The following is a 23,073-nucleotide window of genomic DNA, read 5'->3' as shown; positions in this document are numbered from 1 at the left end:
TTCTATATCTTGCCTACTGTGAATAATGCTTTAATGAACTTGAGAGTGGAACCAGCTATTCCAGATAATAATTTTATATGTTTTAGAGCTATACCTAGAGCTAAGGTTGCTCTGACAATGTGCATGTGTGTGTGTGTGTGTATTCTAACTGCACATACACACAATCCATGCAATAGGTTAACATTCCACTGTAAAAAAAAAAAAGAAACCTTGTCATTTGTGACAAGGTGGATGAATCTGAAGGACATGATGTTAAGTGGAATAAGCCAGACACAGAAAGACAAATACTGTTATCATGTCACTTAGATCTGGAATCTAAAATAGTCAAACTCATAGAAACAGAGAGTAGAATGGTGGTTGCTAGAGACTAGGAGGGGGAAAAATTAGAAATGTGGGCCAAAGGGTATAGACTTTCAAATATACAGTAAGAATAAGTTCAGGAGAGCTAACATGAATGTTGAAATCTCCTAGGATAGTATCATGTTTTCACCACAGACATAGAGGAGAAAATGGTAACTCTGTGAGAAGATGGACATGTTAATTAGCTTGTATAAACCAAAAATAAAATTCTGAGCCTCTTAACCAACTGATGGACCCTCCTTCTTGGCCAAAGGGACCCCAAAGAAACCTGTTCAGGCCACGATGGGAAGGGGGGCATGTGACATGCCTTAGTATATACCCTTCCCTTTGGAATTTAGGCATAACTGACCAGCTTTAACATTAAATAGAGATCTTAAAACTGACAAAACACTTTTTGTAGTGATAAAATACCAAATTCTAACCTTATGCTGATGATGCATCACATGTCAGATAGGAGGCCCTGCAGAGGGTCAAAGTATTTTACCCCAAAATGTATTTCTTTGACATATTTTGAAACGGCCCTGCGAAGCTATCTCTTGTCGGGGAAATTTGCATTCTGTAGACAATCTTCTTCTCTTAAAAATCTTTTCTGGAGAGTCTGACACCTGTTAAGGTCCAGTAAGAGACATTTACCATCTCTTCTTTCTGAAGCCTGTTGGTGGCTTCATCTACATAAAAAGACAGTTGACTTCCTTTCCTTATTTAACTCAATTATTTCTTTATGCTGAGTTCAGCTCTTCAGGCAAAGCTTAATTCTTTCAACCATTTGTCAATCAGGAAATTTCTGACTTCACCTATGACCTGCAAGTATTTAGTTTGAGATGTCTGCCCTTCTGGGGCTAATAATGTATACCGTACATGTATTGATTTATGCCTTTGCCTGTAACTTCTGTCTCCCTAAAAGGTATAAAGTCAAGCTGTAACCCAACCACCTTGGGCACATGTTCTCAGGACCTCCTGAGGTGCTCACAGACCATAGTTCTCATATTTGGCTCAGAATAAACCTCTGCAAATGTTTTACAGACTTTGGGTTTTTTGGTCAATGCTTGATTGTGCTGATTATTTCGCAGAGTATATGTATGTGAAAACATCAAGTTGTACACCTTAAATATATATAATTTTTGAAATTTGTCAATTATGCCTCAGTAAATGTGAGGAACAAAAGAGGTTATAGTGTGATGAATTTAATAAACTTCTTTTATAACATATATTTAAGTAACAAGTTTTGGTGTGTAAAATGTTGCTATTTTTACTGAATATTCATGAGAATTTTTCAATTAAAAGATTTACATATGTAATTCGAACAGAAAAATAGAATTTTAACTTTTTTTAGTTTTGATAAAAATGCTCTAAAATAGAAATTGTGACTTTAAATTTTAATCTTGATTTTTTTTCCAGAATATGACTTGAAGTTTTTTTTCTTTGTTTTTTTGTTTTTGAGATGGAGTCTGGCTCTGTTGCCCAGGCTGGACTGCAGTGGCACGATCTCAGATCACTGCAAGCTCCGCCTTCTGGATTCATGCCATTCTCCTGCCTCAGCCTCCTGAGTAGCTGGGACTACAGGCGCCCGCCACCTCGCCTGGCTAATTTTTTTGTATTTTTAGTAGAGACGGCGTTTCACCGTGTTAGCCAGGATGGTCTTGATCTCCTGACCTTGTGATCCGTCTGCCTTGGCTTCCCAAAGTGCTGGGATTACAGGCGTGAGCCACCGCACCCAGCGACTTGAAATATTTTAAAGAAGAAGATCTTGTAGCATAGTTCGAAGTGGGGTAGCATGATGTCTCCAGCTTTGTTCTTTTTGCTTAAGATTGTCTTAGCTATATGGGCTCTTTTTGGTTCCATGTGAATTTTAACATAGTTTTTTCTAATTCTGTGAAGAATGTCAATTGTAGTTTAATGGGACTAGTATTGAATCTATAAATTACTTTGGACAGTATGGTCATTTTCACGACATTAATTCTTCCTATGCATTAGCATGGAATGTTTTCCCATTTTTTTTGTGTCCTCTCTGATTTCCTTGAGCAGGGATTTGTAGTTCTCCTTGAAGAGATCCTTCACATCCCTTGTGAGCTGTGTTCCTAGGTATTTCCATCTCTTTGCAGCAATTGTGAATGGGAGTTCAGTCATGATTTAGCTCTCTGCATGCCTGTTGTTGGTGTATTGGAAAGCTAGCAATTTTTGCACATTGATTTTGTATCCTAAGACTTTGCTGAAGTTGCTTACCGGCTTAAGCTTTGGGGCTGAGACAGTGGGGTTTTCGAGATATAGGGACCTGTCATCTGCAAAGATAGTTTGACTTCCTCTCTTCCTAGTTGAATGCCCTTTATTTCTTTGTCTTGTCTGATTGCCCTGGCCAGAACTTCCAATAATATGTTGAATAAGACTGGTGAGAGAGGGCATCCTTGTCTTGTACTGGTTTTTAAGGGTAATGCTTCCAGCTTTTGCCCATTCAATATGATATTGGCTGTCGTCTATGGCTCTCATTATTTTGAGGTTTATTTCTTCAGTACCTAGTTTATTGAGAATTTTTAAGATGAAGCGATGCTGAATTTTATCAGAGGCCTTTTCTCCATTTTTGAGATAATCATGGTTTCTGTCTTTAGTTCTGTTTGTGTGATGAATTATAATTATTGATTTGTGTATGTTGAGCCCAGGGATGAAGCCAACTTGATTGTGGTGAATAAGCTTTTTGATGTGCTGCTGGATTCGGGTTGCCAGTATTTTATTGAGGATTTTTGCATTGATGTTCATTAGGGATATTGGCCTGAAGTTTTGTTGTTGTTGTTGTATCTCAGCCAGGTTTTGGTATCACGATGATGCTGGTCTCACAAAATGAGTTAGGGAGTAGTTCCTCCTTTTCAATTGTTTGGAATAGTTACACTAGAAATGGTACCAGCTCCTAACACCAGTTAGAATGGTGATTATTAAAATGTCAAGAAATAACAGATCCCAGCAATGCTGAGGAGAAAAAGGAATGCTTTTACACTGTTGTTGGGAATGTAAATTAGTTCAACCATTGTGGAAGACAGTGCGGTGATTCTTCAAAGATCAAGAAGCCGAGGTATCATTTGATCCAGCAACCCCATTACTAGGTATATACCCAAAGGAATATAAATCATTCTATTATAAAGATATGTTTCACATATATTCATTGCAGTACCATTTGCAATAGCAAAGACATGGAATCAACCCAAATGCTCATCAATGATAGACTGGATAAAGAAAATGTGGTACATACACACCATGGAATATATATGCAGCTATAAAAAGGAATGAGATCAAGTCCTTTGCAGGAACACAGATGGAGCTGGAGGCCATTATCCTTAGCAGACTAACACAGGAACAGAAAACTAAGCACCGCATGTTCTCACTTATAAATGGGAGCTGAATGATGAGAACACATGGACACAGGGAGGGGAACAACACACACTGGGGCTTGTTGGAGGCAGTGTGGGGAGGGAGAGCATCAGGAAGAATATCTAATGGATGCTGGGCTTGATACCTAGGTGATAGGTTGATCTGTGCAGCAAACCACCATGGCACATGTCTACCTATGTAACAAATCTGTACATCCTGCACACGTATTTTGGAACTTGAAATAAAATTTGATGAAAAAAAAGTAATCTCACTTCCATAAGATAATGAAAATATATGAGTAGGGCAGTATTTAGGTGAACTATTTGTAAGATACCTCATAATATCACATTATGGCTAACGTGAATTTTTGTTGTTTGGACAGTGTAGCCTGGACAGACTTTCTCTTTGTTTTTTATTAAAAATGAAGCATCTACAGAAAGCCAAGAAAAACAGAAGAAAATCTTAACAATTTTAAAGCAGCTTTATTTAAAAATTGATCATGTATGAATAAATTACCATTTTAAATGTGAATTCCCTTTCTAATGGGAGTTTTAATATAAATGTTCAAAAATAGTTAATCATTATTAGAAGTCATTTTAATATTCTATTCTTACAATGTTTCTAGTATTTACTAAAATAAACTGCTTTAACATCATTTATTTTTCTGTAGAATTAGTATATCAGAATTGCTATTTGTACTCATAAACTTGTCATGAAATAACTCACAAAAAATGTTTATAATCTGAAGATAGTGACATACCAAAATGATTTTACACTTTTATATATTTAAAAATCATAACTATGCACAATTTCTATTGAATGGTCATTAATGGATGTACATGTGTAGAGGGATATTAAGAATTCTGAGTGTACATGGAGAAAAATTCTCTTTCAGTCATTTTTCCTGAATCTAATTTCTGGCAAAATCATCATTAAACTGTGTTTTTTTTTTTGTTGTTTTTTTTTTTGCCAAAAATGTGATTTGATTTTTTTTTAAAGTAAGAGGAATGGGGTGTGGTTGGGTGCGGATATAGATATTTGGACAACACAAATCTTAAAGATGAGCAAAGACCTTGAAATCATGCCATCCTTTTTTCTTGCTCTTTATTTCTCCCTAACCAACAGAGACATTCCAAAATTCCTTTTATAGTAAACTTGTTTTAAACTTATCTACACGGTAATTAACCCTTTGTTGTTAGCTATCAGAACAATGGGTATTCCTTCACAATGAAATTTTGAAAATAATTACCAGGTCTTGGCATGGTCTTTCAAAGAGAAATTTAAGTTTCTTTTGCAGAATTGCAAAGGAATTGTCTAAATTGTGTAGTATTTTTTTTTTTTTTTGCTTTCCTCGGTGGTTGGACATTAATTCAAACTTTGGCATTTTATGTGTTTGCCAAGGAACCTTACTTAATGGATTTGTCTATGAATAGCCTCTGGAATAGGCTTGGCTTTCTGTAGATGCTTGGGACTTTCAGAAAATGGGTAACCAGAAAAATGGCTTGCTGCACTTCATGAATAAATAGTGTCCCACTGTAAGGTAAATTTGTCTTCATCCTCACTCCCTTATATACATGACTTAAGTAAGGGGAAAGCCTGGGAAACCATTTCCCAGATTCCCTTACCAGGAGTGTTTCAGGTTAGATTCTGCTAATGGGAAGCAGTAGGACTCAATTTGGAAATTGAAAGAGAAGAAGCTGTTCTCTGGCAGCTCCTATAAAGGAGGCTACAGTGGGCACTTTTTTCTTTTTTTTTGAGATGTAGTCTGATTCTGTCGCCCAGGCTGGAGTGCAGTGGCATGATCTCGGCTCACTGCATCACTGCAAGCTCCGCCTCCCGGGTTCAGGCCATTCTCCTGCCTCAGCCTCCAGAGTAGTTAGGACTACAGGCGCCCGCGACCACGCCTGGCTAATTTTTTGATTTTTTTTTTTAGTAGAGATGGGGTTTCACTGTGTTAGCCAGGATGGTCTCAATCTGCTGACCTCGTGATCACCCGCCTCGGCCTCCCAAAGTGCAGAGATTACAAGCCTGAGCCACCGCACCTGGCCGGCACTTCTTAATTTCCTGAATTCTATCAGCAGTTTCAGTGACTTTTGCTCCTTCAGCCCTTCTCATGGTTGTATGACCCACTAATTCCCTATATTAAACCCGTTTCAACTTGAGGCCTATAAGTTTTATTTTTTCTTAATAAAATCCTGAATGGCAACTCCAAAACCATTAAATCTCAGAATTATCTCAACAAATGCAATGAGAATATGGTTAAAAAGTTTTAGCAGACTGTGTGATAAGAAGATTGAATACACATAGGTTCTGTCACCATTGTCTTTGTTGTGTTTCCCTAGAAGTACACTTGGAGATTAAAATCGATAAAAAGATAATTCCAGGAAGCACTAATAGGACAAGCAGAAAGTAATGTAGGGAAGGGAAAGAAGCTAATACTGGGAAAAAAGCATGTTATTGTGGTGGGGTATTGGCTGTTGTAGTTTGTTATTTTATTTGTTACTAGTATACTCCTAACTGATGTCATGGACCACTGTGAACAAAGGTATGTTTTTTGGAATTAAAGTAATTAACCTAGTTTGCCTGTAATAGGGAAGGAAGAGATGTTGGAAAGCACTGAATTCCAGGGAGATGGTGTTGACTTGCCATTTTTCAGAACATTTCTGAGACAAGCAAAGTGAAGCCCATTAGATTGATTACACTCAACTAAAGAAAGAGAATTTAGAATTTGAAACTTTGCAGATATTTATTACCACTTGCCAAATGTAATATCAAGACAGCTGGCAAGTTCAAGTGGATGAGCATAGCAATAGAAATGGCTTGGTCCTCTTGTAAAGACCTAAAAGAGGAATGGCTATAGAAAGATACAGATGTTTTATGATAGCTGCAAAGTATGCTCAATAATCGAAAAAGAACATGTTTAGTATAATTTTCTCAGATCCAAGTGGATCTGTATAAAGACCTAAATAGTAAAGTTTTCTGTATCAGGATAGTTTGGTGCCATTATTATTATTGACTGCTATCTTTTTTTCTTGTTTTTGTTTTTTTACTCTTCTTTTGTATAAAATCATCCTTAATGTCTGTGTTTTTGGCATGTTGGCTGGCTGGCATATTTAGCTAATCCAGTATATTCCTTACTGGGGAAAAGTGTTAATTTTTCAAAGACTTTTTTCCTATTTACTGTTCCTATTTACTTCTTTTTTTAACTAGTGGCAGTTGATTCTAATAAATGCAAGCAAATCATACTGTAAAAGAGACAAATTTGATATCACATATGTACAAATTAAACACAAAATACAATAGCCCAAGAATCCCCAAAAAGATATGTGACTTGCACAGAAACAAGAAGCACAACCTTGTGCTAGTTATGAACTACTTTTGGATTCCTTGTGTTGACATAGAGCAGAGCCGTGGGGACATGGATCTTGGAGGAGCTGACGACTTTGGAATAGTAGCAAGGAAGAAGCATATACTTATTTCTTGATAAAATTCAGAAGGCTTTTTTCTGACTTTTGATGACAGTTTGATTATTGCAGTCTACAATGAAGATTCATGAAATTGAATTGTCAAAGATTTCAAGAATAAAACAACCTATACTGTTGAATATTTGATCAGGTTTTAAATATTTGGGATTTGAAAGGCAAAATTGTAAATTTGCATATGCTATCACTAAAGGTTGGTATTTTATTTAATAAAATTTGTCAAGAGACTAACTTTTCAAAATTCATTCTTCTGTTTTAAGAGAGTAAGTGAAAGGAGTAGAAATAGAGCCTGTTGATGTCCACAAACTTATATTAAGAATTTATACATATCTTGTTAAGCTTCTCAACAATGCTATAAATTGTGGTTTTTGTCCAAGCTTTACAAAAGAGGGTCAGGAGGCTAAGATAATTTCTTTAGAAACTTGATTAAGATCGTGAAAATAAATGTGATAGAACTAGGATTCAAATCCAGGTTTATATTACTGATTGTTTCATCCAAAAATGTTTATTTACTATGTGCCAAATGTTAAGTTAAATATTGTATTAGTTTGCAGTGTATCCATAGAAAAGTGCCACAGACAGTATAGCTTGAAAAACAGAAATATATTTTCCCACAATTCTGGAGAATAGAGGTGTCAGATCAAGATGCCAGCTGGGTTAGTTTCTTCTGAGGCTTTCAGAAGATGGTTAAGCCAAATTGTTTATTCTTAAACAGCATGAACTAACTTGTCCTCAAAGAACTTCATCAACTTGAACATTTTCAAAGAGCTCTATAAGGCAGCTCATCATGGCAGTTTTTCTTTTTACTAAAATATCTTATCTGAAAGATGGCAAAATAGACCTGGACCTTCACAAGTCCATGGTTGCTTATATTCATATCACAGTTCGCTTGGGTAAGTGGTAACAACAGAATAAAAAGCAGATTGCCTCCATACCTGGTTGGGTAAGATAGCTTCATTTTTGGAAAATCAGTTGAATCATGAAAATCTTCCCAATGGTATAATTTGTTCTGGAGTTCTTTCAATAGTTAAGAAGGGAAATAGTAATCATCATGAACAGTCTTTATTTATTTATTTATTTATTTATTTATTTTACAAATACTCTTTCATATGGCATTCTCCAGCCATCATTCTATGGTGAGGTGACTGACTGTACTTCATGTAGGTCATCTCCTTGCCATGTCTTCCCATGGTGTTCCCTCTGTGTATGCACATCTGTGTGCTAATCTCCTTTTCTTTTAAGGACATCAGTTATATTGGATTAGAGTACACCCTAATGATGTGATTTTAACTTAATTACCTTTTTAAAGACTATCTCCAAATGTAGTCACTTTGTGAGATATGTCAACCTATGAATACAGGCACAAAGCTCAGCCCGTAAATGATGTTATGGACCCAGTGTCTAACAAAGGCCAAACACTGTCCCTGACTTAAGAGAATTTACAGTTTAGTAAGGGAGATTAGCATTAAGCAAAAAATAACATATATATATATGTACACTGCTATAGTAATAAGAACTCCAAAGGGGAATTAAAGGATGTTACAAGAGTTTGAACACATCCATAGGGATAGCAAAGACTTTCTTGAGGAAATAGTGACCCAGTTAACTCTGACAATGAAAAGGGCAGTGAAGTCTGGTTCAGGCAGATAATCTACTCGTGCAGGGAAAGCTCCTATGTGGAGGGAGCTTAGGGAGTTTAAGGTTAGAAGAGAGAGTAGTCTTGTCAGCTTTTGGTTAGAAATTTGATCTTTATCCCAAGAGTAATTAGAAGCAATTGAAAGTTTCAGAGTTGATTTGTATTTTGAAAAGAGTACTCTTTCTGCTTATAAAATACTCAGTTGATTAACCACATTTTTAAATTGACTTTTCAACTCACGGTTGTTCTATCACGCACACAAATTTAAAAGTTAGCTTAACTTTTTAGCACTCTCATTACTTACTATTTTCTAGCTTTAAGTTAGCAAGAAATGAAAAAAAATTTTAAAATTTTACTTCAACCTTTGAAAGGGAGATTCCATTTTTTAGAAAATTGGAAAATAAGACAAAAGACTGAAAACTTTGATGTTAATCAGGGTCTGCCTTAGAGTAAAATCTTTCTTTAGTATTTCCTGTCTGTCTCCACAAAGTTGTCAGATATTTGGACCTATTCTTTATACGGTGAACATTACTAACTGCCTTTAGTCCCAGTAGGAACTATGTGCTTGCACTGAAGAAGAAGAAAAAAATATCTGAAAGGCTAATGACAAATATAGTGAGGTATATATATAGAGATAAGTTGGTGATTAAAATATTAAATACTTCCAAATGGTGCAATTTGAGATTCTGGGTATAAAATTGAGTATGAATGATTAAAATAGTGAAGTAGTTTCCATTTACTTCTGAAAAAAAGAAGCTGTTTGTTCAGTTTCTTTTTTTAATTTTAAAAATGTATGACTATTTTTATTATAAAATATTCAGTCTTATAATTAACATTGAATGTATTTTTTCAAAATAAAATTTTTCTTCACCTTCAAAAAAGACTTCTATTATATTAAAATGATGTAGAAACCAGTTAGCCTTAAGTTTAAATGGAGACCAATATATTAATTTTCAAGTTACAGAATTCCTACCAATGGGGATATAAACAGCTATCTAATACCCTGTGAGAAATAGAACGATACAGTAAATATCAGCAGTAACAAACTTATGAACTACTTTCAAGCTTTATCATCAAATTCTTCTTGTTTCATAGGAGTACAAAGAAATATGTTAGAGTATGATATTAATAGAACATTAATTGGTAAAAGTAACTGTGTATTTTGTAGATCTGTACAATGAAAAATGAATGACTTAATGTAGACAGGTGAATAGTTTTAGGAAATGATTAGACTTTCAATGAAACACAACTTTGTATAGATAGCATAAGGCTAGTTAAAATATGAGAAATCAAATGCTTTTCTGAGGCTTGCCAAATGAGTAGAAGTGAGGTAACTCCAGAGTCTGACTCAAATTAAAATCTCTGTTTCCAGACTCAGTCTGAATGCTTCCTTTTTCCTTTATTGCTCAGAGTAGATTTTATAAGTATTGCCTGGAAGAATAAGCTATATTATATATTAAAATATATGCTATTATTTCTTTAAAAATTCAAATAAACATACTTAGTTGCCATCATTACTCGTGTTTATGTTCAAGGGTAGATAAAAGAGGAGTAGGGAAAGTAGTACTCACTTGAGCTGATAAATAGCTCTAGGAAAATTTTAAAATACATGTTTAAATTTATGTGTAAGTTTTATTAATTTTTATTTGACATTTAAATTTAAAATATTTTACCATTCACACATGTTTCGGCTATAAAATAAATAACAGTTAAGGATTTAAAAATTTTTATACTCTGAACTGTAGAAATATTAGTCCTTTGAAAGATCTCTTCATTTCCAAAATATTTCTATTGCAAGTGTCAGAAATGGTAACTATATAACAATTGAGAACATAGGAAATTATTTATTCATATATGAATTCCCACTCATAAATTCTGGCTGCCTTCACTTGAAGGCTTTCACCAAAATGCTATCAATTTTCATCTCTCCTTCATTCCCACGATATCTTGCAGAAACAAAAGGAGGAAGAAAAAATAATCTAAAGATTAAATGGCTGTCCCACAAATTCACAGCCAAAATTAAAACAAGAACATTTTTGGCCTACTTAATATACTTACTTTCCCCAAAAAGAATCTCATAAAAATTGGTACCAATTATTGTTACACATAAAAATGCAGACCTAATTTCCTTTACATTTGCTGGCACATACCTGGTCTTGTAAGAAAGTGAAAATAAATAGTATGCTTACACTGTGTATACTGTGTGGAGCCCCCTCCACACAGAAGCTTTCCCTGCACATGTAGCTCTTTGTACAGCCTAATGTGCTACCACCACTTTACTAATAATATTTTTGTTGCAATGTAATTTTAAATTTTAATATTTAACTTTCAATAAGATTGAAATAATATCCTAGAGTTCTGTGGAAGAAGAGAACAAATTAATCAGCACAGCAATTATTATATATATTTAAAGCAAGTTACCAGTGACACACGCAGTCATCTGTCTAATGTGTGTTCTAAGGGGGTGTTTTTATTTATTCCATTTTATTTGTCCTATATAATATGTATACTGTTAAGTAAAAGAATATAAGAAACACATGAATAAATTTAGACCTTTCTTTTAAGAGTGATTTAAATGTTTCTCTTAGAAGAGTAGTATTTACTTCTTTAGGCAACTAATGACTAATAGTTTTACTTTCTCCAGGTAACTAGTGAAAGTGTTTAAATATCTAAAGTTAGAACCACAAGACAGTAAATTATTTAAGTTGTAAAACAATACTATAATTGACATATTATACCAAAATCAATTACAATCTCCCATAGGACCAGAAACCATGAAAAATCATATATTTCAACAATGGGAACATTTTTAAACTGAAGAAAATAATTATATTTTAATGAAAATACACCTAGCTCAAAACCTTTCCCTAGTAACAATTTAGTATGTGTACTGAACTGTTCATCTTAAGATAATGGTAAGAAATTTTTATATACTGTGTTTCAGTCACAAAAAGGAAATGCATAAATTCACACAATTTGTTTTTCTACTAAAACTTTTAGTTCCAAAATGGAAAAATAGCTAATTTCCCAAAAATCTGTTATAAATACTATTTGATAATTATTTAAAACTAGAATTTTTAACTCTATATTTACCTTCACTAGGATATTCTATGCTTTCTAGGTCATTGCTTATGAGTCTCATGTTTTAATAAGACACAATTGTGTAAGTTAAAAGATTATCTTTGTATCTTGGAAAGATAATGGTATCTAAATTTGGAAAGATATATTTTAACTGAAAAATGTGCTCAATCAGAATTAACAAACTATATGAAATCCAGGTCTACAATTTACTAACTCTGTAATAAAGTTTTTAATTTCTTTGGGTTCCAAATTTCTCACCTATAAAATGGCAATGATAAAAAGCAACACTGTAAGGCTACTGTGAAAATTATGAGAGACTTACAAAGTATAATGCTTAATGTTTGATTTATTGTAGTTATTATTTTCATTTTTAACAGTATGTATATATATGTAATATTGGATTTTATTTTATTTGATTAAAACATATTATGTAGAAAAATTAACTTCCTATGCCATATATAACACAAATGTATTAAGAAACAATTGTGCTAAATTAAGTGAAGTTAAAAAGCATATGATTCTTCATAACAAAACTATATGTAATCATTTCAAGAACAGTCAAAACATATGCTAGGCAGTAGAGTGCTGAAAAATGGTATCATCTCTTTGAGAAGTGAGGTACTTTTTTGCTTCTTAAAACATAAAGATGGATTTAGGAGTTACATAATATATCCTTTTCTATATGGGTAGGTATAGACCAGCAAAAGTGAATCAATGTATTGAGGCAATTACATGTACAGTGAAAAAAGTGAAGCTAATTTAGTAAGGTCTTCTCTCATCTAGATATTTTAGCTCAAATGCCTCAGGAATGAATTATCTCGTATACGCAAATCACTTATTCTCTTGTATTTACTAATATAGTTTTTGCTTATTGTTTATTATGACTCTTGAATTTCTATTGAGATAATAGATAATACACATGCCTTAATCTATATTTCAAAGAAAAATTTAAAATATTTTAAATTCCGCGTTGTTTTTGTAGTTTCTTAATCAAGCATTTTGCCTATTCCTCAAAGAAAATGGTAATTTAAAAAAACACTTATAATTTCCAGTTTCTATTTTTCACTTTCCCCCTTGCTTGTTTCAAGCTGACTCTGAGCAAATCTGTGAAGCAACAGATTTGTATTTTCTTCCCAGTTTCCTTATCTGTAGATGACAGTTTCTATCCCTGGGCAGTGCTGGGGCATGTCCTTAGAGTTGTTTTTCAGGTAGTAGTGATGGATTTACACTGATCCATCTATACTATTGGGCCTAGTTTCTTTTGTGGCCATCATCCTGCATTTGCTGGAATCCAGGCTGAAATTAGTGGTTCTGGTTTTGCCTCAGAACTGAGTAAAATTAGCTATGTTAGCTGGAGACTATACTAAACCGGCTCCAAGTAAGCCAAAAGTAGGATTGCCCTTCTCCTTTCTCCAACCTTCTCTTTCCTAAACTTTCCAAAATATCATAGATGTGCCTAAGCTCTAAGAGTTCTAGGGAAGTTGCCTTTATTTAATCCTGTCTTTTCTCTACAGGTAAGACTCTAGGAGACTAAGACTTAATAAAAATATGTCTAAGTGATGTGTGTTTTAAAAAGAAAGCCCAGGAATTATAAACTGTACACAAATAAGGGACATTGTATTTTTAACATTCTCTACTTCAGTTGTACACTATCCTACTGAAAGTGATGATATCTTCAATATTCTGCTAGAGCCATTCCTCACTTCATGTTGCCTTGTGTGCTTTGTATATTTTGCCTTTAAAACATTCATAATCCTTTCAATTGTTTAACTTTTACATTTTCAGACAACCTAGTCATCAGAGAACTCATATTTCTGAGTTCCTTGCTTAAACAATATTTAGCCAGCTGAAGGTTTCAGTTAAGAGCCTTTATATTAGCCTCAGATCGAGAGTTCCTAAGCAACAATAGAAGCATTATCAGATAATCCACTTCTCGTCTCTGACAAAAGAACATATATATTGTCTTTCCTAAAAATATAGGATTGTTGTAATATGTCAATCTCTCTATTTTGCTAATATGTTCATTAGTTCACTCTTCATATCCCAGAGGATAAAATGTCTTGATTACCTGTTTAGGAATTATATTTGCTCATTATTCCCTGAAAACGTTTTGCACTGTGTGTATTTAATGCTGTTTATACAAAAGAAAGGCTTATTTTAAAAAATATCTACTCCAACAACATACAAAGGTTACTCTTCCTCTTTCTGTTCCCTTTCTTTTCCAAGCAATTCAGACCCCAAACCGTTAGGTGATGCCAAGAAAGACAGCGAAGCATCAATGCTCTCAAAGTGGTCTCAAAACCTGAGCAGAATGAGATAGTTGTCTGTATTGGAGGGCTTAAATCTTTTGGCATAACATTCTGTATTTTCCCTGCCCCAGACATGAAGTTAACCATTTCTCTAAGGCTCCTTTTGTTGAAGGAAGGTAGTTAGAAGTAAAAATCTGAGGGGTAGATTTGCTAGTTGGTGTTGCTGTTCTCAGACCATTTTGGTGGACAAAGCTAATTTTATTTTTATATCTATCTATATGTTTGTTGAAATGCATGAGTTCATACTGATATACCCAATTCCAATCTGACATCGCATGGTTCATCCTAGTTTTCTCTCTTTCCAAATTTTTAACTCCCTTCAACTACAGTGATAATGCTGTCTACAATTATTCTTAATATATATATACTTGTTTGATCAATCCCCTCGATGTAACCAGTCTTCCATTGCCATTGCTGCACCCTTCTCTGCATAGATACCCTCTCCATCTTGCTCTGGGCTCTAACACCACAGACCTGGCTATCCTTCTCTATATGGGCACTTTCCTCACTACACTTATGCCCCAATAGCTCACACTGGGCAGCCCTCCAATACAGACAGCTATCTCATTCTGCTCAGGTTTTGAGACCACTTTGAGAGCACTGATGCTTCCCTGTCTTGCTTGGCATCACCTAACGGTTTTGGGTCTGAATTGCTTGGAAAAGAAAGGGGACAGGAAGAGGAAGAGTAACCTTTGTATGTTAAAGACTCAAGTTAATGAAAAAGATCCTACCATATGGCATTCTGTTGCACTCTTTGGGATGCGTTGCATGTCCTCTCTTACTAATATTATACAGTTTAGGCATGTTTTCTTCTTTTCTCTTGAAACATTTTTCTCTCTTGGTTGCTAAGGCCACATCCTGTTGTGATCATTTTTATTTATTATTGATTATTTTTTGTAATCCTCTTCATTGATTTCTTTTCATTTGTTTTTAAAACATAGTTCTAAATTTTATTTTAGATTCAAGGGGTACATGTGCAGGTTTGTGACATGAGTAAATCGCATGATTGCTGAGATGAATAATCCCATCCACACAGGCAGTGAGCATAGTACCCAACAGGTAGTGATATGGTTTGGCTGTGTCCCCACCCATATCTCATGTTGAATTATAGCTCCCATAATTCTCACATGTTGTGGGAGGAACCTGATGGGAGATAATTGAATCATGGGGGTGGTTTCCTTCATACTGTTCTTGTGGTTGTGAGTAAGTCTCATGAGATCTGATGGTTTTATAAGGAGTTTCCCCTTTCGCTTGGCTCTCATTTTATCTCTTGCCTGTTGCCATATAAGACGTGCCTTTTGCCTTCCACCAAGATTGTGAAGCCTCCCCAGCCATGTAGAACTGTGAGTCAATTAAACCTCTTTTTCTCTACAAATTTCCCAGTCTCAGGTATGTCTTTATCAGCAGCATGAAAGTGGACTAATACAGGTCATTTTTCAGCCCTTCCCCTTACTTTCTCTCCCTTCTAGTCATCCCCTGTGTCTATTGTTGCCATCTTTATGTTCATATATACCCAATGTTTAGTTCTCAACTTGTAGGTGAGAACGGGTAGTATTTTGTTTCCTATTTCTGTGTAATTTGCTTAGGATGATGGCTTCTAGCTGCAACATGTTGCTACAAAGGACATGATTTCATTCTTTTTATGGCTGCGTAGTATTCCATGGTGTATATGTACTATGTTTTTTATCCATTCCACCATTGATGGGCACCTAGGTTGATTATATGTCTTTTCTATTGTGAATAGTGCTGTGATGAACATACGAGAGTATGTCTCTTTTTTTTTTTTTTTTTTTTTTAAAGTGGAACAGTTTATTTCCCTTTCGGTATATACCCAGTAATGAGATTGCAAAGTCAAGTGGTAGTTCTACTTTAAGGTCTTTGAGAAATCTCCAAACTGCTTTCCACAGCGTCTTAAATAATTTATGTTCACTGTTGTACATATGCAATAGCGTATAAGCATTCCCTTTCCTCTACAGCATCGCTGGCATCTGTTATTTTTTGTCTTTTTGATAATAGCCATTCTGACTGGTGTGAGACGGTATCTTGTTGTAGTTTTGATTTACATTTTTCTGTTGATTAGTGATGTTAAGTATTTTTTCATATGTTTGATGGCAGCTTTTGGTTTCTTTTCTTGTGCTCCTCTGTTAAATAATAATGTTACTCAGAATTCTTTCTTCACGTCTCTGCTCCATGGGAGAGCTGCTTAGCAGAATTCAGCAATGATCTACATACTATTGACTTTAAAATCTAATTGTTAGGCCAGACTTATACACCTTACAGTCTGAAACAAAGAGGAGGTCCTGCTTTAGCAGCGTGGCACCACAATAACATCCTGGACCGTTGAAGACTAAGTGAGACCTTGGAAAATAAGCTACAAGTTAATCCGTGGTTCGATGATGTAACCCAAGTTATCATAAGCATACTTGTGGGTCCCAAGTCCGGGTATAAGATCAGAATACCACCAAGTTTTGGCAAGGGCTTAGTACATGGGCTTTGGTTCCAAAATTAGTGATTTGTATCCCATGAGATAGATAGTTATTACCATAGGTTATCTAGGTTTTTTTGGAGTTGAGAGAGTGGGTAGTAATCAAAGTTGAAAAACGTATGGGACCAAGATCAAGAGAACTAAAGAAAAATCTAGGGGTTTGGAATAGATGGCTGTTAGGGAGAGTGTCCAAGGAATACTAAACAGAATAGTGTTGGCATTCTGGAAGATAAAGCATCAGGATTGGGCATGTATGTGTGCCAGGGGTCAGAGAAAATAATATTTTTACCCAGTCTGGCAGCTGGAGGTCAGAATGCACTTTGTGATCACACCCATTTCTCTTTATTAATGTCTGTTTCTCTTTATTATTTGGTGAAGTTCTATTTGTTTTTCTACAAAGAAAATAAAACTAAATTTATCCAAAATAACTTTTAGAAATATTTGAGCAAAGGATAAAACTGAGCTGAAAGTAAGGAATTCCAGCAATATAACAAATACATATGCTGATTTCAACACAAATAAGAACAGAAAATAGAAAAATTTTTGTACCATAGTACCTGATACTATTCTTACTTAATCAATTTTAGATTACTTCTTTGTTCTCAGAGAAATAGCACATGATCTAGTTCTTTTTTGTTTGCTAACTTGTTTTAATAAAAGTCACTTTTGGAACTACTGAGCAATTGCAGGGAAGTAATTCTTTTAACCATGACCAGGTAATTTAACTACTTTTAAAGCAATGGCATTAATGGGACTAAATGACATATTTGAAAATAGACTGATTGAATTAACCAAAGTAGAAATTTGCAGATTATTCTGGCCCTGTCCTCATTTCATCTCCCTTTGACATAATCTCGTTGATAGGGAGTAAGGACAGGCTGAAAGGCAGGATGTGGAAGAAGTAACAAAAAGAAAAACAAAAAAAGCTGAGCTCATATCCAGCCTGGGCTGCATCTCAGCACTGATCATATTTATCAGAGATCCCAAGTGCGATGGTGACAAATGCTTTTTCCTGGCTTCTTGCCTTACGCAGGATTAATAAATAATGAGCTCAGTATTTGGGAAATAATTATTTCATTATTATATCTTCCTAAAACAATGACTTTGGCTCCTAGCCGTTATTGATTTATATTTAAAACACACACTACAACCTATATCTAAAAATTTCAGATTGGAGACAGCAGAACATAGCCCACATGCATAATGTATGTGTATGTACATAAATAAATTGTTGTAACACTAATGAATGATAATCACTTTCTAATGCCAGCTTAAAATTTTATTCTTTAAAACATTTATTTTGATTTTATGGTTAGATTTGAAAAAGGTACCTTGAAGAATGATAATTGCAGATAATTCTGTTGGAAGTTAAATCTTCTGGCTTCTCATATCTAATCCCAGAAAACATCCTTGGTAGAGGGGAGGAAGCAGGTTTAAGTAGGTGGAAGCTGAGAGCTGCTCTAAGCACACATGTTGCTGCCTGCGGCACTGAGCCTTCCTTGGAAGGGTAGATCACCTAGAGTAGCATTTGTCTGATAGTCATTCTTTCGGATTAGCCCTTCTCAGGGAGCAACTGCCACCATTTAGAAATTCGTTATCTGTTTGCTGATTTATTATTTGGAATAAAATAATTGTAATTCTCTTCCCAATGAGCAGAAGTGTTCTATATTATTTAGATGTCAAAGGAGAAGGATTAACCAAAAACATAGATGAATGCAACTGTGAGATGTCTGGTAAATACCACTGTGCATCATAAACATACAATTGACGATAACTTTTATCTAAAAGTGGATTAATTTGATCCAAACCAGATGAATAAGGAAAGCAGCTACTGTGTAAATAGTTCACTTGTTATATTTCCAGATGGAAAACAAACTAGCTATAAATCATTATTTGACTATTTAAAGGGCTTTCACAGTTTGGTCAGGATGACATTAATTTTTGGACTCTTTGAAGTGTAATGTTTTCCAGAGATAAACTCTAAAGGGATAGATGAATAAATAGACACACAAAAATATTTTAAGTGATACAGCAGCAGATTTCTCCCTGTGTTTTTTCAGTCTTAGGCTGGGACTGTTTTTTCTTGGTAGTGCTTTCAGGGTGCTATATTTAAAAAGGTATGAAGAAAGTTGTTTTTTTGTAGACCTAGTATACCATGACACATCCACAAAGAAAGAATAAATGTCTTCGTGGTACTTGTTTCAGACCACCATGTCTTGGCTACTTATTTACTATCTACTTCAGCAAAAAACAAGCAGTGAAGTTTTCAGTGAAGAATGTTGTTATGTAACCATTCATCAACATGTAAATGATCAACTTGTTCCAGCCAGTTTTGTTAGCCTGGCTTTAAGTCCTTCACTCTCTCATCCCTTCATACTTGGATGTTTAAGAGAAATGAAGAGGAGGAACAGAAGGAAGAAAGGAGTAGAGAAACTTTTTAGACAAAGTTTTAATCCCTTCCCCTCCAAAGAGAAATTTTTTTGTAACATTTATTCCTGATATAGTTCCTGATTCAGTTGTTCTGAGGATTAAATAAGTTTACATGTTTATAACCCGTTTTACAATATTAAACAATGATGTAAGATATTATTAAGGTATTGAAAATCTTAAACGGGTTAAAAAACTATTTTGGACTAAGGATTTTAAAAATAAGGTTACTGTTGAGATTTTTTTTTCTTTTCTAGGACAAAATCACTATTTATGCTTTTTAAATGTGTTTGTGATTGGTTGTGCCTTGTTAGTCTGTCTAAAATGTACAACATGGTAGCTAGGAGTACGCTTCTGAGGGCACTGTGCTGGAGTTTGAATTCTTGCCCTAGTACTTTGCTGCTATATAATCTTGGGCAACTTTTCAATGTCTTAGTTTCCCTGTTAGTGAAATGGTGATAGTAAAAGAGGTGACCTCATGGGGTTAGGTCGTTGTGATGATGAAATGAGATACCATGTGGAACATGCTTTTAGCAGAGTTTGAGGTGTACTAAGTACTCAGTATATGCCAGTTATTACTTTAAATAGAATAATCCTATTCTCTTTTTTGTTTTTTCAATCAACTTAAGAATATGACTTGACAGCTTTAAATTCTTGGTAAACTTATTTTTACACTTCTTTGTGGAAGAAATATTTCACCATATTTCGAACTAACAAAAGGGACATGAGGTAAAAAAGTAAGATGGCAATTGACAACTCTTCACTTACCTAAATGAATATTTTTAAATCACAGATTGATTTTACAAAATGATTAAATCTGTTCTTTCAAACTATTGGTGAACGTAGTAAAATTGAAGATCATTCTGACAGGAAAAACTTATGATGTCTTGGTCACTTTCCTCTTAGTTGAAATGATTAGAAATACACATTAAAACAGTGCAACTTTTCAAAGGGACTTTTGTGAATGAGTGCTGGACATTTTACAGAATCTAAGATCAGCGAGGCCACAAAAGTCCTTATTCCAGGAGCAGGTAGTAGTCTCAGTCTTTTTGTTTCTACTTTTCTACTGCTTTGGCTTAAATATGGTCCACACTACTTGGGTAGGACATGGGGTTGTGAAAGGTAACATGGCGGCCGAGGGACCACTACTAATGTGTGGGGCAGATCTTACTCATAGAAATCGACTATGTTCTAAGCAATACCCAGAAGATCTCTACCACAGTAGATTTTGTGTAAAATAAATGTAAACTATAGGGCCCAAACAGAAAATCTTGCAATGTCTCCTGCCTTTAAAAGAAAAGCAAATTTTAATTTTATTGTTTAATTGACAAAAATTATACATATTCATCATGTACAACATGATGTTTTGAAATATGTAGACATTATGTAATTGTTCAATGGAACTAATTAACATATGCATTACTACACATTTTTGATAAACAACAACAAACACCCAGAAGAATGACAATAATACTGTGTTAAAATCTGCTACATACATTGTTTCAAAATGGAATGGGCTTATTTGTTTACTCTCAGAAAATTGATGAGATTAAATGTGTTTTTGATAAGTCTATTTTGAATGGAACATTCAGTACTGTTTAATATTCATTTTTATGGCCAAATAATATATAAAAAACTACTTGAATTTCAACACTGGGCAAGAAAATAGTGGCAAAATTTCTATAGATTTATAAGCCCTCTGTATTTCAAGTTGATCATTTGATCTTACAAGTAGAATTTGTGCTCACGGAGTAGCTATAATAACTCACTCATGCGAATTACTGGTTGGCTACATTTTTAGTCTGCCCCCAAATTGTTTTTGGAAGCTTCTTAATCCCTTCTGGCTTGATGGGAGTTGGCAAACAAGGCAGCAGGGAGCTATAGTGAATTTGCCTTTTGATTTAGGGCCAGAGCTCCTGCTTCTGTCCTCAATTAGGCTCATTGACAATGTTCCCTCCCCATCACTCCACTCTTTCCTACACTTTAGGATTTTAAGTTTCAGTTGGATGCAAACAACATAGATTTGGGAATTGGGTAGGAAACTCAGGATCTGGGGGGATGAGTGAGAAGAGGAAAACTAAGGAAAAGATCTTTTAAGCTTAGGAATTTACATTTTCATTATCGTGATTAACACCTTAGCACTCTTAGTTCACAAGCTAAAAATGTATATGTGTATACTTTGTAATGGTATTTGCATGTGTGTACTGAACATATGGCAAATGGAATTTTACTTTCAATGTTTTTAGTAATACTTATAGGTTGCAAAGAAATAACAATATACAATATCTCTGGCTAAGATTAATCGATTGAATTTAACAGCATTTATTAGAATATGTAGTTGTCTGGCAAGTATGACATTAAATAAATTAGCAGACAGAACCTCTACAATGGTTTATTTTGCATAGTGCTTTAACTGATGGTTGATGCCAAGTAGCACAAATAACTGATGATGATAGTGATGATGATAAAATCAGCACCAGGGCTTACTTCATGAAGAATCCTTTACCTGCCATTTTTAGAGAGAGGTGATCATTTACAAATACCTAGGCAGCCTTGGAATAATCTTTCATTGGATAATTATTCTGACACTTCTTTTTATAATAGTGTTTACTTTTGAAAGAACAAGAAATTCCATAGTTTATCCTAGGCTGCTGTTATCATCATGGATACTATACATAACTGTTTAGAACTTTATGGGTTTTGTTACTTTAATCAAGTGTCTGATTCGTACTAGACAAATTCTGAGCCTCTGTATGACTGCATCTTTTCATTTATGAAGTGAGCCTGTAAAATGAGATGGCCTATAGTCTTCAAAGACTTCTTTTCAGGTTTAAGAGCATCAAAAGAGCTGTGAATAGTAACTAAGCCTGCCTGCAAAGATCTACGGACAGAGGCAGTAACTTTTCATTTTGAAAGTCAATAATTCTGTTTGTCTGAGAAGAGCTCAGAGTATAGCAGTTTGCTGCAAGGAATCATAGTGTTGGAAGTAACACAACAACCAAAGCAAAACAAGGGCTCTCAAGAAAGGATTGTATTTTTTACTTTTCCCATATTTGCTTATGTTTTTATTACCTTGAAGATTTGCTACAGTTAAGATAAGCCAAACTATGGGTCTTTTTATTCTTGCATTAGCCTTTCTTGAATGTTGGGTTTATGCTTGAACTTTGGTTATACTTATCAAGGACAACATGGGAGTTTTCTTAGCCTGATTCTATAATATAATAAAAAAAGTTATAATCGCAGCCATTTTAGCACAAAATATTTTTTCCCACAAGTTATAAGTTGCTCTAATCAGGCCTATACCTCTGGTACATAGTAAGTACTTTTAAAAGAGTTTGATCTTGAACTCCTGGCCTCAAGTGATCCTCTCACCTCAGCCTCTCAAGTTGCTGGGATTACAGGAGCAACCCATTGCCTGGCAAAATGTTTGTGGCTAAGTCCTCAAAAGCAATTGCAACAAAAACAAAAATCCACAAGTGGGACCTAATTAAACTAAAGAACTTCTGCACAGCAACAAAAACTATCAAAGGAATAAACAGAATCTACAGAATGGGAGAAAACATTTACAAAATATGCATTTGACAAAGGTCTAATGTCTGGCATCTAAAATGAACCTAAACAGATCAGCAAGCAAAAAGCATTAAAAATTAGACAAAAGACATGAACAGACACTTCTCAAAGGAAGACATGCTAGTGGCCCACAAACATATGAAAAAATGCTCATCATCTTTAATCATTAGAGAAATACAACTGCAAATCAAAACCTTAAATAAGATAACATTTCACACCAGTTGAAATGGCTTTTGTTAAAAAGTCAAAAAAATAATAGATGTTGGTGAGGCTGCAGAGAAAACGGGACACTTATACATTGTTGGTGAGAATGTAAATTAGTTCAGCCACTATAGAGAACAGTTTGGAGATTTCTCAAAGAACTCA

This window comes from Colobus angolensis, unplaced genomic scaffold (genome assembly GCF_000951035.1).
Source record: "Colobus angolensis palliatus isolate OR3802 unplaced genomic scaffold, Cang.pa_1.0 Scaffold213, whole genome shotgun sequence".
Classification (NCBI taxonomy): Eukaryota; Metazoa; Chordata; class Mammalia; order Primates; family Cercopithecidae; genus Colobus; species Colobus angolensis.
This window is presented reverse-complemented; position numbering follows the sequence as displayed.